We start from the raw sequence: 15,232 nt of genomic DNA, 5'->3' as shown, positions 1-15,232 counted from the left end.
CAGAGATTGATAGATTCTTGATTGGTCAGAGCATGAAGAGATACTGGGAGATAGGGGCTGAGAGGAAAATTAGATCAGCTATAATGAAATGCAGGAGCAGACTCAATGGCCTAATTCTGCTTCTATATCTTATGGTCATTATCAGAAAATATGTTAGAAGCATGTTAACACTCAGATCTCTCATCTGGCAAATTAAATTTTACAGATTTTCATCCTTATCATTTGACAGCAATATCAGGAGCCCATCGTTGATCAGTTCAGTACAGCACCCATAAACCTGTCAGACACTCCTTCTAAGACAGCTAAGATGCAAAACACCTAACTGAGCAATCTTCTATCAGTTGGAGTTACGAAGCTTGAAGAGAGCAACATGTCTTTCTGCAATCATGTCATATTTGGCATTGAACCCTAGACAGATTAGTTTGCTCTCATCTCCTGCTCCGAGGCAGCAGCTGTTATCACCGGTATCAGTGTTGTCTCTCTGGGCATCTATTTCAATATGAAAGGAGGGCCCAGTGTGCCTGTTGCAAGTAATCCATGTCTCTGAAATGCACGGAGGTTAGCCATCACATCTGCTTGTAGACCCAAACACTTTTGATTTCTTGCATGAATAATGCAATACTTCCATTAATTCTGGAGAACCTCTGGACAGTGACAATTCAGAATGAACGAGGAATATTCAGGATGACACTTCGAACCTTGAGTCCTTGCGCTGTAAGAACGGCATAAAGAGGAAAGCAACCAAAATGGGCAGAACTCATCTCATCTCAGTAAATTAATCCGCATTCTTATTGATGGGCTTTAGTAAAGGGGTATGCCTGCCCTGGGACTAGCTCCCTATTATTTAATCAGCAATCCTCATTCCCTGTTAGCACATCTCCTGTTTAATCATTAAGCTTGCTCGCGGCCCTGAATCTGGTACAAAGGATAAAGGACACCCCTTGGCTTTGTGCCTAAGGCACTTTTGGCATGAAGGAGGAACATTGTCAGGAGGTGTGCTACTTAGTGGTTCTAATATGCTGTATCAATGAATTAAATTAAGGTCAATAACATGGTTTGAATTTTATTTTTAGCAGCATTTTTGAAATGCAAAACTGAAGGAATACAGTTTTGGGAATACAAACTTCAGTGCAAAATCATATTTTGAATATTATCTGTTCTGAAGGATGTGACATACATAATATGTTATTTCAGAATCTGCCTAGAAACTCAAATTGGATAATGCTGTTCTTTTTTTCCCTGCTTTATATAATTGAACATCTACCTTTGAAGAATGAAAATCATCAACTCTTTGAAGTCTGGTGTCACCCAGAAGTTTGGCTGAGGATTTCCTTGCACTGTTCTTCTTCTTCTTCTATTTCCGGCTGTTTAGACACATCTAGGTGTATTACAGCCCTCTGCCAGATGTATAATTAATTATAGAACTTCAAGGAACTCAAATTCTCGAATACAACCTAGTCTCACGTATAAACTGAATAATAGACTCTTCAATCAGATGTTGATTCTCTTGATGAAAGATTGAATAGAAAACCAAAATAAATTTAAGCCAGATAGCCTCTTGAACAACATGCTTCTTTCAATTATGTATCGATTACAGCTCAGCAAAACATGCTGGACTGTCTCTGGACTATCACAGTCACATAATCCAGTAGGATGTTTTCCTATTATCTTTAAATAATAGTTTAGCCCACAATGCCCCAACCTAAGTCTTGTAAATTTCACCGTATCTCTACGACTTAAAAGGTAACAGTCTGAGACCTTTTTAACTAGTGGGTGACTAGAAAAGTAATGCCTGCCCCTTAATTCATTTTTCCAATCCTCCTGCCACTTCTTCTCTATACCTTTTTTATACCTTGCACTGTTCGTATCTGTGTCAGTCATGTATAAAACACCTTTTCAGAGCATCTTGAAGGAGCACAGAGAAAATTTACAAGGATGTTGCCAGGTCTGGAGGACCTGAGTTATAAAGAAAGGTTGAATCGGTTAGGACTTTATTCCTTGGAACATAAAAGATGGAGAGGAGATTTGATAGAGGTATACAAAATTATGAGGGGTATAGACAGGGTAAATTCAAGAAGGCCTTTTCCACTGAGGTTGGGTGGGATTACAACTAAAGGTCATGGGTTAAGGGTGAAAGGTGAAAAGTTTAGGGGAACACGAGGGGAACCTCTTCACTTTGAGGACCATGGAAGTGTGGAATGAGCTACCGGTGCAACTTGTGGATGCAAGCTCGATTGTTAAAGCCCATGCAGTATTGGCACAAGGCACTGGGCGTATGCAGAGTCACACAATTCCCAGGCCATTCAGCCCACCGTGATTCTGTTGACCATTAATCATGCATCTATGCTAATCCCATTTCCCCTTTCACATCCCCATCACCTCTCTCCACCCATATTCTCCTGCCTCACATCAATTCCAAGCATTATTTACAGCTACTAACTAACCTAGCCAGAGTTGTAACTGACCCTCGTGAGTTGGGAGGGTTAGAATCTTCCAATCATTGAAGAAGATTTAGACCAGGGGTTCCCAGCCTGGTCAACCTTGCTTAATGCTATTGGTCCATGGCGTAAAAAAGGGTTGGAACCTGTGATTTAGACTATAGTCTCCATGTTGGCCATTTTAAAGCTCTTCAGTCAGATTCTGCCTCCCAAATGGAACCTTTTAGGTTGCTGCACATCAGGTGTTCAAGTACATCGTTTTATGGCCTAGAAATAAACTATTCAGCCCATCTATTCCGGCTATCAACATGTTCCTCAACTTCTTTTCCTGAAACTTATTCTCTGAAACATACCAATTATTTTTTCCAACTATCCCACCACTCACCTATGTGAGGGGCAACTCACCTTAGCCACAGTAGCTTATCAACAAGTGTAGTCGAGAAAACTGGAGCTCCTGTTATTATATTTTTTTAAAAATGATCAAAAGAAAAACATGCAAACTCCACAAAGACAGCAGCAGAAGTTAGGATCAAACATGAGTTGCCAGAGCTGGGATGCAAGCAGTACTACCTGCTGCACAATTCCACTCTGCTGCCATCCCAGAAGAAAGGGTTTTTTTTTGTCACCACTGCTCTTTGAGAGAGTGAGTCACTGATCAACATCCCCCAACACTCCTCCACATCCCCTGTGAAACTTTTTTATTCTTCAACTCCCTTCTGTTCAGTAACAGCGGGTCCTATAGACTCTACAAAACGCTGGAGAAACTCAGCAGGTCAGGCAGCATCTATGGACGGGAATAAAGAGTTGACGTTTCGGGCCAAGACCATTAGTGGGAATTGGAAAGGAAGGGGGAAGAATAAGAATAAGAAGGGGAGGGAGCACGAGCAGGCAGGTCAAAGGTGAAGTCAAGTGGGGGGGGAAGGAGGATCGTGGGAAGCTGGGAGGTGATTGGTGGAAGAGGTGAGGGGCTGAAGAAGAAGGAATCTGATTGGGGAGGGAAGTGAACATTGAGAGAAAAGGAAGGAGGAGGGGCACCGGGGGGGGGGGGGCTGGTGATATGCAGGTGAGGAGAAGAGAAGTGATAACATAGGGATAGTTAGAAATGGACCATTCTCATCAAAGTTGACCAAACTGTCTACCTAAGCTAGTCTAGTTTGCCTGAGTTTGGCCGATATCCCTCTAAATCTGCCAGTGAAAAAATGTAACTATCATCTTACATGCTTGCATAAAGGTACAGAAATGCTGCTGACATGAACACAAACTGATTGCGCCTGTGTGACTTCATATCTAACACTCCTTCTCTGTCTGGGTTTGGAGCAGTGGGTGTATATATGATCTAAAAATCCCATTTTCATGCTGGCTTACAAGGAAGTTAATGTCCAAGAACATAAAACCCTGCAAAAAGTAGTGGATACAGCCTAGTTTGCAACAGGAAAAGCCCTCCCTCCATGGAGCACATGCACAAGAAAGCTGCATCCATCCTCAAGGACCGCCCCCCCCCCCCCCCCCCCCCACCAACTGGGCCATGCTCTTTTCTCACTACTGCCATCAGGAAGAAGGTAGCTTAGGTACCACGCCACCAGGTACAGGAAGAATTATTATCCTGCAACCATGAGGCTCCTGAACTAGTGTGGATAACTTCACCCACCCCAACACTGAACACAACCTATGCACTCACTTTCAAGGACTCGTACAACCCATGTTCTCAGTATTTACTTATTTATTGTATTTGCAGAGTTTATGTTCTTTTGAGAATTGCTTGCTTGTCAGCCTTTATGTGTAGTTTTTCATTGATTCTATTCTATTACTTTGTTCTACTGTGAACGCCTGCAAGAAAATTAATCTCAGGTAGTACATGTTCTTTGATAATAAATTTACTTTGAACATTTGAAATGTAGCTATAACAGTGACATGGGTTCTAAATGATAAAGTTTTTCTCACAGGCACTTAAGCCTTTGTGTTTTGACAGACACCTTGGAATTAGGGGAGGTTAAATGCGTGGGATCTCCGCAAGTTTATGCGTGATTAACTCATTGTTGCCTGGACTACCTTCGTGCAGAAGGGAGCAAGCGATTCTTCCACATTATCTATTCTTCTGCAATAGCCCCCAATCCCTGTCGTTTCACAAAGAATAAATCAGCAGGGATATGAAGCATAGTTGATGGGGAAATGTTGGAGGTGGTACATCTTGACTTTCAGAAAACCTTAGCTATATACAATGGATGAGAATTTAAAGAAGATTGAATGGCACGGGATTAGGAAAAGCTCCTTAGACCAAAGGAGGCAGAGAGTTGGAATTAAAAGCCATCTCTCATGAGGCTATAAATATTAAGTAATGTCCAAAAACGTCGTTCTCTGGTGCGACTTTGTTTACTGTGTAGGGTAGCTTGCAAGACTGGTGCTTAAAATTATAGAGCAAATTTACTAATTCTGAGAACCTAATGAGAACTGAAAAAGAATATCTAAAAAAAAACATAGAATCATAGAATCCTTGTGGAACCTAAGCCTATTTGTTTTTGCTTTGAACTCGCATCAGCCTTTTTCCAGAGCAACCAGCTCAGTCCCATTCCCCCATGCCTTGCCCATTGCCCTATAAATGATTTCCCGTTGTGACTACCCAACTCCCTTTAGAAAACTCTTTCTCAACCACTCTTACAGCCATCAAGTTCCAGATCATTTCCACATCCTGCAGATTAAGTTATGCCCACTTCCATTGTCTTTTACCCATCACCTGCAGAAGAAGTGCATCACGGATAAACACAATGAAAGAATAAAAACAACAATTACACCTTGGACGCAGGAAATCTGAGTGGCATGGAGAGAAAGATCTGATGATTCAATTTTCCTAGACTTTAAAAGCTCCCTGCTAGCAAATAAGACAGTAAAACTAGTTAATAGAATACTGGGTTTTATGGCAAGAGTTGTGGATTATATATGTCAAAATATGATGATAAATCTAAATGAAATCATCATGTCTGCAGCTGGAATACTATCTGTAGTTTACGCTCCACACTATAAAGAGGATACTGGGACAAAAACCATACAATAGATTCTCTAAGACACTGCCAAATATAAAGGAAAATAATTGGAAATGTTTTCACGACAAGGGAAGAAATGAAGGGATGATTTGACAGGAATGTGTAAAGTCATGAAGTGTGCAATGGAAAGAAATATAATAAACGGTATTCATTAAATGCATTGAATGAAAGAGGATTCAGACATAAAATGAAACGTGTGAGATCTGGGACAGAGAGGCATTTTCTTTATGTGGGGCTGAGGAATGTAGGATTCGAAACAGTGATTGAAGCAAAGGCTGGCATTTAACAGGCAGGGGTGAACATTAAGAAGATAGATGGTTGAAGAAAAGTGCGATAAAGGGACTTGAGAACAAGATGTCACGTCGGATTAGACTTGCTGATTTCGTGGAAGACAAACATCAGCAGTGTTGGGAGGGGTGGCGGTGTCCTGATTCCAGCCTATGTCAGAAAAACATTACATTCTCAGACCACAACCTGGCATAACGCACGAGTGCAAACTCAGTTTCTGGTTATTGCATTCACGAAAATAAAAATGTGTGCGAACCTAACTGCTGAGCTGTTCCCCACGGGGTCAGAGTGGATAACTGTAGAATCACAATTGAGGGCTGTGGTAGACTTCATTGTCACTGGTAATGAATTGTAGATGGCTCATTGCCTCTGTGGACATTCTCGCATTAGCAGATTCTCCTGACTCATGATCTTCCTGCAGACTCGGAGCCTCCCTATATTCTGTGCCCTGGCTGTCCCGATGTAACTTTAATACTATTCACAGCAAAATTGCTATGTTGATTCTTTGTGGATGATTTTAGTCTAATTTGTCCGGCAGAAGGCATACAAGCGAGGGATTGCTTTACATTCAGCCTGATTTTATTGTCTACAGTAACCATATGTTGCAGATATTGCAAGCCTGAAATAAAACCACAAAATGATGTCAATACTTAGCAGGTCAGGCAGCAGCCCTGGATAAAGATCCGAAGTCAACAGTTCAGATCAATGGTCTTTCACCAGAAATGAGAGATTAAACCTTATTTCATTAGCAGAGAAGAGAGTGGGTGGACAGAATGATGGGAATATCCATGTGTCTTTCCACAGATGCTTCCTGATCCACTGAGTATTCCCAGATTTTTCTGTTTTTATTTACTGTTTGTTACTTTGATAACTGGTAAAATTGACTCAGGTGTAAACGTAGGTGACTCAATCCTTTCAATTTCAATTTCCGGCCAAATGGGTTGCACCCAAAGATTCTGCTTTGCACGTACTCAGCCCTAAGGTACTCATTGATACCTGCTATAATGAAGTCCATTGATAAAATTCATCTATGGACTATTCATTTCTCTAGTAGCTGAGATAATCAAGTTCCATCCAAACTTAGACCTATATTCACCAATCATCTCCCTACTTGCTGGCATATATTGGTTGCCAATTGAACAACCTCCCAGTGTTAGAATTCATATCCATTTTAAAATATTCATGAACTCAACACTCTGTCTTTACAATCTCCAAGAGTCCACCAATGCTTTGAAAATCAGATTCCATGTCTCTCTAATTCTGGCCTTGTGATTATTTCTGCATCATTGGTGAGTTTGCTTTCCCTCCCAAAACCTTCCTAATTTGCTACCTGAATTCCTTAAATTGCTGCTTAAAACCTTTTCCCACATTCTGTCATTCTCCTGATTAGGTTCACTGTCAAATTTATTTGATTAAGGATCTGTCAATCTTCATGTTTCCTGAAACTGGATAATTGCAAGAAATTGTTTGGTAGTTTATAAGGTTCCAACTCAGAAGCTTATTCATACTGGGTATGACTGATAAAAATATCAATTGGCTCTGTCACTGAGACTATTTTTGGGGCATCTGATAACTTACCTTTGATGAGTAGAGACTGAGCAAAACTTAAAATAAAAATGCTGATGTTTTATTTAGTGGATGCCGAAATCCTTGAAGAAGCATTCAACAGACATGTTCCCTGCACATATTCAATCAACATCCATGCCCTTTTTTCTATAAAAGTCAGAAATAGTATCCCAGAAAAGATTTCTAGAATTTCCATTTTTTTCCTGAATTCCCAGAAACACTGTAAGGAAGGGGCAATACAAAAGCATGAGGTGAGTAATTTTTAATTTTCCTTGCGTGTATGTGAGTGGAACAAAAATTACAAAATACTGGTTTTATATTCATTCATTTTGGGGGAACTAGTTGTCAGTGGCTAGACCAGCAGTCATTGCTCTTTCCTAATTGGTTAATTAATTTGATGATTGTATGAATGGTCAATGCCCATAAATTTCAATTCTCTATCAATTGTTCCTTTTATTCATTCACGGGATGTAGATTGCCCTGGTGTGATCAGCAATTACTGTTGTACCCAAAAGTCTAAACGGTACTGATCAATGCAGAGTTTAACTTCTAAAAGGTCATTTAACTTTTAAATTACAGTCATTACATTCACATTATGCTGAAAATAAATGAGAGTCTAATTCGTTCTGTGTGAGACGATCTAAAAGATAAGTTGCAATGGGGAGTAAGTGGTAATTTTGTTCATTGACTTAGCGCTATATAGTAAATATAAGCTCAAACGTTCAATGCATTTTCAGCAGTGCTGATGTCACTTAATATATTCCAGTGTAGGTTTTAACACAGCAGTAGGTCTTACAAAGCAATTATTAGGGATAGGTGTTATGCATGCAATTATTTTTTGAAACTTAATAAATAACCTGATGTTACTGATAGATAAGATTATTGCTACAATCTTAATGAAGAGCAAAGAAATCAATTGAACTGTATGTGGTCTTGTTGAATCTTTGAGGAGGAAGGTGCCAATGTTACAAGGTGGCTGATACAAGAATCTTGATTGTCTGAAATCTAAGGATTATTGTCCTGTCTTTGGGGACATTTAGAGATTTGGAGAGGGTCGTGTAATTATCTAATTGTCACGGTCCCGGCCGTCCCTCCCGTTTATTCCTCATGATCTCCTAATTCCCTTTTCCCCGTGTTTCTCCTACTCCGCTGTCTGTCTGTCTCTCTCTGTTTGTGTGTGTGTGGGGGGGGCGCGGTGGGCGTGGCATTCCTTTTGTTCTCCCAGGCTTCCTGATTGCAACGCACCTGAATCTCATCCAACCTGCAGCATAAATACCCCGGCTTTCCAGCCACTCATCGCCAGATCATTGGTTCAGCCAGTGTGGCAGTTGACGTTCTAGGCGTATTCGAAGTTTTGTTTCCACGCTGCTGTTTGCCTGGGTTAACTCTGTCTCTCCGCGTCAACGGGAGCGTTGCATGCCGCCGGCCTTCCTGTTCATCCTCTTGCCTGCCGTTCTCCGCCAGCCACACTCACAACCTTGTCTGCATCCCTGCTCTGCCTCGTCCCGCCGCCCGCCTACACTCTCCGCTGGCTCCGTGGTTAAACGCCGCGCCCTCACCGCAGCGACCCGGGTTTGATCCCCGGTCAAGCCTCGCTCACTCCTCGGCTTTCCTCCGCCTAATCCTCACTCCCCTGCCTTCCTTGCAACCATTAATGAACCCTCATCAGAGTACTCTACCTCTGTGTTAGTGTCCTGCATTTGGGTTCACCCGTTCCCCGCACCACTAATTAAATGAGGGTTGTGCAATTATAGTAACCTAGGGATTAGCAAACTTCCTAAACTGAAACTCTTTTCATTTAATTGATCAACAGATAAATATACTTCAGGAAGTTTTCAGTTATAAATGAGTAGAAACGTTAAATACAATTTGAAAATTTTAGACTGAGGCTTAAATAATTTGGAAAAAAAGGTCTATGGCCTGAAATATTATCTCCATTTCTGTTTCCACAGATGATGTCAGATCTAATGAGAGTCGTCAGAGTTTTTTTGTATTTATTTCAGATTTTCCCCCTGCAATTGCATTATTTGTTTTCATGAAATAATTTGGAATTGCGCAACTCACTAACTTGCAATATCTGAATGAATAAATAGTGCCAGTCTAGTTTCCAACCTTGCTTCTGAGTAGCTTAAACTCAGCCCCCATGAAAAGATGTGAGCACTCTATCCAATGTGGTGTTTTTAAATAAATCATTAAATCAATAACCCTCTCAGCATAGTCAGGTGGAAGTAAAGGCAGCATTAATAGAAGATGAGACTCTCCTAATATACAGGTTCGCATTTATTTCTAAACCAACACCAGCAAAAGTAACCGGTGATTTATCTCTTCTGCTAATTAGCGGACAGATAATGTCAAATAGCAAAATGTTCTTACTTTACATTCCTCTGTCCTGATTGTAATGCATTAGTAGCAATTCAAGTTTCCTGAATAAATCATCTAAATCCTTAGAGTTATTTAAATGTAGAGGGTGGTTGGGTTTACTGTATTAGGTAACAGATCACATGCTGACTACACCAGTGAAAGCTTCTCTGATATGGAATCTTCGCTACTCCAGTGAGAATTGGTTTTGAATTTCCTCTGCATCAGTGCTTCCTTTCCAGATGCTTTTCTTACTGCTGTTGGAGGCACCATTTCATCTCCAAATTCACTACCCTTCCGTCTACAAAATCCAATTACCTGTAATTTCTTTAGCTGGAGAGCGGTTTATCTGTGGAATTCTTTCCTACAGGCAGCCGTGGAGGCCAAGTCTTTATGTATATTTAAGGCAGAGGTTGATAGATTCTTGAATGGTCAGGGTATGAAGGGATACGGGGAGAAGGCAAGAGATTAGAGCTGAGAGGAAAAATGGATCAGCCATGATGAAATGGCAGAACAGACCCAAGTGGCCTAATTCTACTCCTATATCTTATAGTCTTATGGTCTTAAACTTTATTCTCCCTCAGAAAGCTGAAACAGGCCAAACTCCCACAGAAGCTGTTGCTTAACTTCTACAGAAGCACAATTGAAACCATCCTGACCAACAGCGCCACAGTGCAGTATGCCAGCTGCACAGCCGCTGAGCGAGAAGACCTGCATCGCGTGGTGAAGGCGGTCCAGCGAATTGTCAGGAGGGAGCTCCCAGGACTGGACACCATCTATTCCAGCAGACTCAGGAGGAAAGCAATCAGCATAACCAGAGACCCCACACACCCCGGCCACTCCCTGTTTGACTCGCTGCTGTCCAGCAAAAGGTTCAGGACACTAAAAGCCAGAACAAATAGACTGAGGAACAGCTTCTATCCCAGAGCTGTGGCCTCCATCACACCACTCCCACAAACAATGACTGAGACTGTGAGCACACACATGCACACACAAGGACTCAAATACTTGCACTAACGGCACTTTGTGCATCACTGTGATATTCTGGTGCTGCGGCAACTTATTTTCTGCTACTTATCTATTTAATACTGTCTTTCTATTACTGTCTTGTTTTTATCTACCGCTTTATTTAATTGCCTGAGAGGAAGCCAAACAGAGTTTCATTGTAACTATGTATAATGACAATAAAGATCATTCAATTCAATTCATTTTACTGCTGTGATTTAGTCATCATCAATTCTGGCATTCTCCTTGGATATGATCTTATTTTGTTCTAGTCCATTGTGAACATTAAGGAGCTAGTTGTACAAGTAAGTTATATTTTCCACCACATTACTTCCAACTTTTGAGAGTTCAGGTTCTGCCTTACACTGCAATTTACTTTCCTGTCAGAAATTCCCAAGCCATATTAATCTGACACACAGGTGTGTGGCCGGCTGTGTAACATCTCCCCGAATACACATTAGTCTGCTGTTACCCAATCAATCATTTGAACATCAAATACAATCCGCCAATTGTTTAGGGGCTGAAATTGTAATAGACACACAATGGCCACTTTATTAGGTACACCTGCTGGGGAATGCAAGTATTTACCAGCCAATCCTGTGGCAGCAACACAACGCATAAAAGCATGCGGACATGGTCAAGAGATGCAGTTGTTGATCAGATCAAATGTCAGAATGGGGAAGAAATGTGATCCAAGTGACTTTCACTGTGAAATGCTCGTTGGCGCCTGACAGGGTTTTTTGAGCATCTCAGAAACTGCTAGTCACCTGGGAGTTTCATGCACAACATTCTTTAGAATTTACAGAAAATGGGCTGAGCAGCAACAATATCCAGTGAGAGGCAGTTCTGTGGGCAAAAACACTTTGTAAATAAGAAAAGTCAGAGAAGAATGGTCAGATGGGTTCAAGCCGACAGGAAGGTGACAGTAATTCAAATAACCACGTGCTACAGCAGTGGTGTGCAGAAAAGCATCTCTGAATGCACAACATATCAACCCTTGAAGTGGATACCATGGCCCTAACCTTCTGGACCAGTCCACTGTGCTAGGGCAGCAGAGGACCACAAACAAATAATCGGAGGCCACTTTATTAGCTACAGGAGATACCTAATAATGTGGCCACTGAGTACATTTGCATTTTTATGCCACACATTATAAATATATTAGAAGAAGTGAGTTGCTAGGGAAGGAGTAGGGCTCCTCAGAAACCAAATGGGTAACCTTCGTGTAGAGCCTGGGGATGTCTCATGTTCCTGAATGAATACTTTGATTTGGTATTACTGGGGAGAAGGAAGGAAAAGATGGAGAGTTAAGGGGCGTGGACATTGATAGTCAGAACAGAGGAAGCATTGGGTTCCACCCATGCTAGCAGGCACCTATTCACCAAATTGCCACCAGGGAGACACTACAAGTCCATCACCACCAGGGCTACACGTCATCTCCGAAGCTTCTTTGCTGTAGCTATCCAACTCCCCATCAAAACTCACTCAGGTGTAATACCCTAACTGTCCCCTGCACAGCATCTGTTAATTAGTCTTTTCTGCTTTCCTTGTTCTGTTGATAATTATTGAGTGTGTTCAAATGTTCACATTTATTAAAGTTTGATTATTGACGTTTGTCTGTGTGACCATTCTGCTGACTTTTGATTGCTCGTGGCTGTTTGCAGTATTGTCTTGTAAATGGTTAGTTGCTCTTGTGTTGTCTGTTATGATATTGTCCCATGATTTATGCTTGGCACTGAGCCACAATCATTTCCGGTGTGCTTCACTTATCAGCAATAAAGTGATTCTAATACTGATACTTTATATTGATACTGATGCACATCAAGGTAGAGAAATTTCCAGGTCCTGATGAATCTATCACAGGGTGTCACAGGAGCAAGTGAGGAGATTGCTGGGGCTTTGATGCTTTTTTGTTAAAGAGGAGGCAATCATTTTTGCCTCATCTTTAGCCACAGCTGAGCTACTGGAAGACTGTTGAGTGGCTAACATTGGTCCCATGTTCAAGAAGGGCAGTAACATAAGCCAGTAGAGTAGAGGCCAGTGGGCCTTATGTCAGAAGTAGGTAAACTATTGGAAAAAGTTACCTTAGGTACAAGATTTATGACCACATACAAAGAGAAGAACTGTTTAAGAGGAATCAACTTGGTTTTGTGCCTTGAAAATGTTGGAAAATCTGATTAAGTTTTTTTCCCCAAGGAATTATTCAGAAAATAGACAGAGGCAAGGTGGTAACCTTGTAATACATCGACTTCGGCAAAAAATTTGCCGAGATCCTCAGTGATAGATTGGTTCAGAAAATTAGTGTACATGGGATCCAATGTGTTTAGGCAAAGTAGATCCAAAATTGGCAAGGTGAGAGGAGACAGAGGGTAGTGGTCAAGTGTTGTTTTTTTGACTGGAAGTCTGTAAGCAGAGGTGTACCACAGAACTGGCGCTGGGAACGTAGTTGTTTGTCATTTATAGAAGCAACACAGATGAGAATGTCTGTGGTCACAGTAAGTTTGCTGATAACTTAAAATGAGACAACAAAGAAAATCGTGAAAGGGTACAGAGGTATGTAGACTGGCTGGAATGGTGAACAGAGTGCAATTTAATCTAGTTGACAACCTACATTTCAATTTCAACATTTTCAGCATTTAAGCGAAGTTTGGATAGGTACTTAAATGGTACGGGCATGGAGGGCTATGGTCCCGGTGCAGGGCGATGGGAATATGCAGTTTAAAATGTTTGGCACTGACTGGATGGGCCGAAGGGCTTGTTTCTGTGCTGTACCCGCCGATGACTCTCTAACAAGCATGATATAATGTATTTAGGATTGCCTAATGCCGGCAGGACACATACAGTAAATGGCAGCCACATTAGAAATGATGACAGAGAGAGAGGGAACTTGGGGTGCAAGTTCATAACTCTGAAAATGGCGACGGAGGTGGGCAGGATGGTGAAGAAGGTGTTTATCTTGCTTCCCTTCATAGGTAGTAGTACAGAGCATAAGACTTGGGACATTATGTTGCAACTGGTCAAGGCACGGCTGGCCACATTTGGGATATTGTGTGCATTACCGGCCACCCCACTATAGAAAAGATGAGAAGGAGTGCAGAAGAAATTCACCAAGATGTTACCTGGACTGGAGGGTTTTAGTAACAAGAAGAGACTGGATATGCTGGAATTATATTCCTGAAGATGTAAGAGGCTGAGGGGTGTCCTTACAGAGGTTTATAAAATTAGGAAGGCGTAGCTATGGTAGATAGTTACAATCTTTTTCTATGGCTTGGGGGGGGAGTCTAAAACTAGAGGACATGGGTATAAAATGATAGGGTAAACCTTTAAAGGCGATCTGAGCAGCAGAGTTTTCTGAGAAGGTGGTGGATTTGTGGAACAAGCTGCCCAAGGTGGTAGGGGTTCAGTACTGTGCAAAAGCCTTAGGCACATATTTATAGCTAGGGTGTCATCTGCTTTGGCACAGTACTGTCGTAATTTTATGTATTGCATTGTACTGCCACCTCAAAAAAAACAAATTCCATGACATATGTGAGTGATGATCAATCTGATTCTGATATGAGTCTCTTTTGCAGACTGAGAGTGGGAAGGGGGTAAGGGAGAGGGGAATCACGTTTGGGAAAAGGGGAGGGGAGCTGAAAGCACCAGCGAGACATTCTGTAAAGATCAATAAACCAGTTGCTTAGAATGAAACGGCCTTGCCTGGCGTCTCTGGACTGGGTGTGTCTGCACCCGTGCCACCCCCACCCCGCCCCTGGCACTCCTTCACTGCCAGCCGTCCCCCCCCCCGCCCCCCGCGGCCTCCGCCCTCGCCATTCCCAACTTCCTTTGCTCCCGCCAGATCGACAAACTCGCTTTCCGCTCCACGTAGACAAATACAGTACTGTGCAAAAGTCTTAAACATCCTAGCCATACATATGCCTAAGACATTTGAACAACTCTGTAGGTGAAATTGCAACAGTTTGAAAAAACATTTTGGACAGATATAGGCATAAGGAAAGTATAGAGGTTCATGCGGCAAATGTCGGAAAATTAAATTAGCATCATGGGCGAACCAGGCCGAAGTAACTCACTTCGTGCTGTACGACTCTATGATAATGAAATATCGGGTAGTGAGAAGCTACAGCGGTAAGGTACCAAATATTTAGCGGCTGGCTTGGGCGATTGATTATCCCTGTGATAAAGGGGAGAAAAAGGAGAAATATAACATTAAGTGTTAACTTTCGAAAGAGCCGTGGGATCCTCTTCCCTCTTTCGGGCTATGCTCTGAGAAGGACAGTTCCCAGTAACCAAAGACCCGCCTTTTATGCAGTTGTAGTAGACATTCCGATTGTGGTTAAATTACGCTGAATCCCACAATCAGAGACATTTAAGGCAGTGAGTTTAGGTTCTGCCAACACCGAAGCGGCTATGCGCCGAACGCACCCACGTTGAAAAGCCAGTTTGGAAGAGCAAGTGGCTTCCTCATTGGGGCGCGCGGGAGGTTGTTTCCTTGTGTCGGGGAGTGGAGAATCTGCGGCTCTCGCTCCCTCAAGAGGGCTG

General features: G+C 42.0%; 1 protein-coding gene across 1 annotated transcript in view; it reads right to left on the bottom strand.

Moving 5' to 3' along the window:
• LOC140190799 (calcium-binding protein 7) overlaps nt 1–15,232 on the bottom strand; it is a 72,743-nt gene that overhangs the window by 55,780 nt on the left and 1,731 nt on the right. The gene's annotated exons all lie outside the window — the stretch shown is intronic.

This window comes from Mobula birostris, chromosome 31 (assembly GCF_030028105.1).
Source record: "Mobula birostris isolate sMobBir1 chromosome 31, sMobBir1.hap1, whole genome shotgun sequence".
Classification (NCBI taxonomy): domain Eukaryota; kingdom Metazoa; phylum Chordata; class Chondrichthyes; order Myliobatiformes; family Myliobatidae; genus Mobula; species Mobula birostris.
Note: the sequence above shows the minus strand (reverse complement) of the source record. Positions and strands in the feature narration are given on the sequence as shown.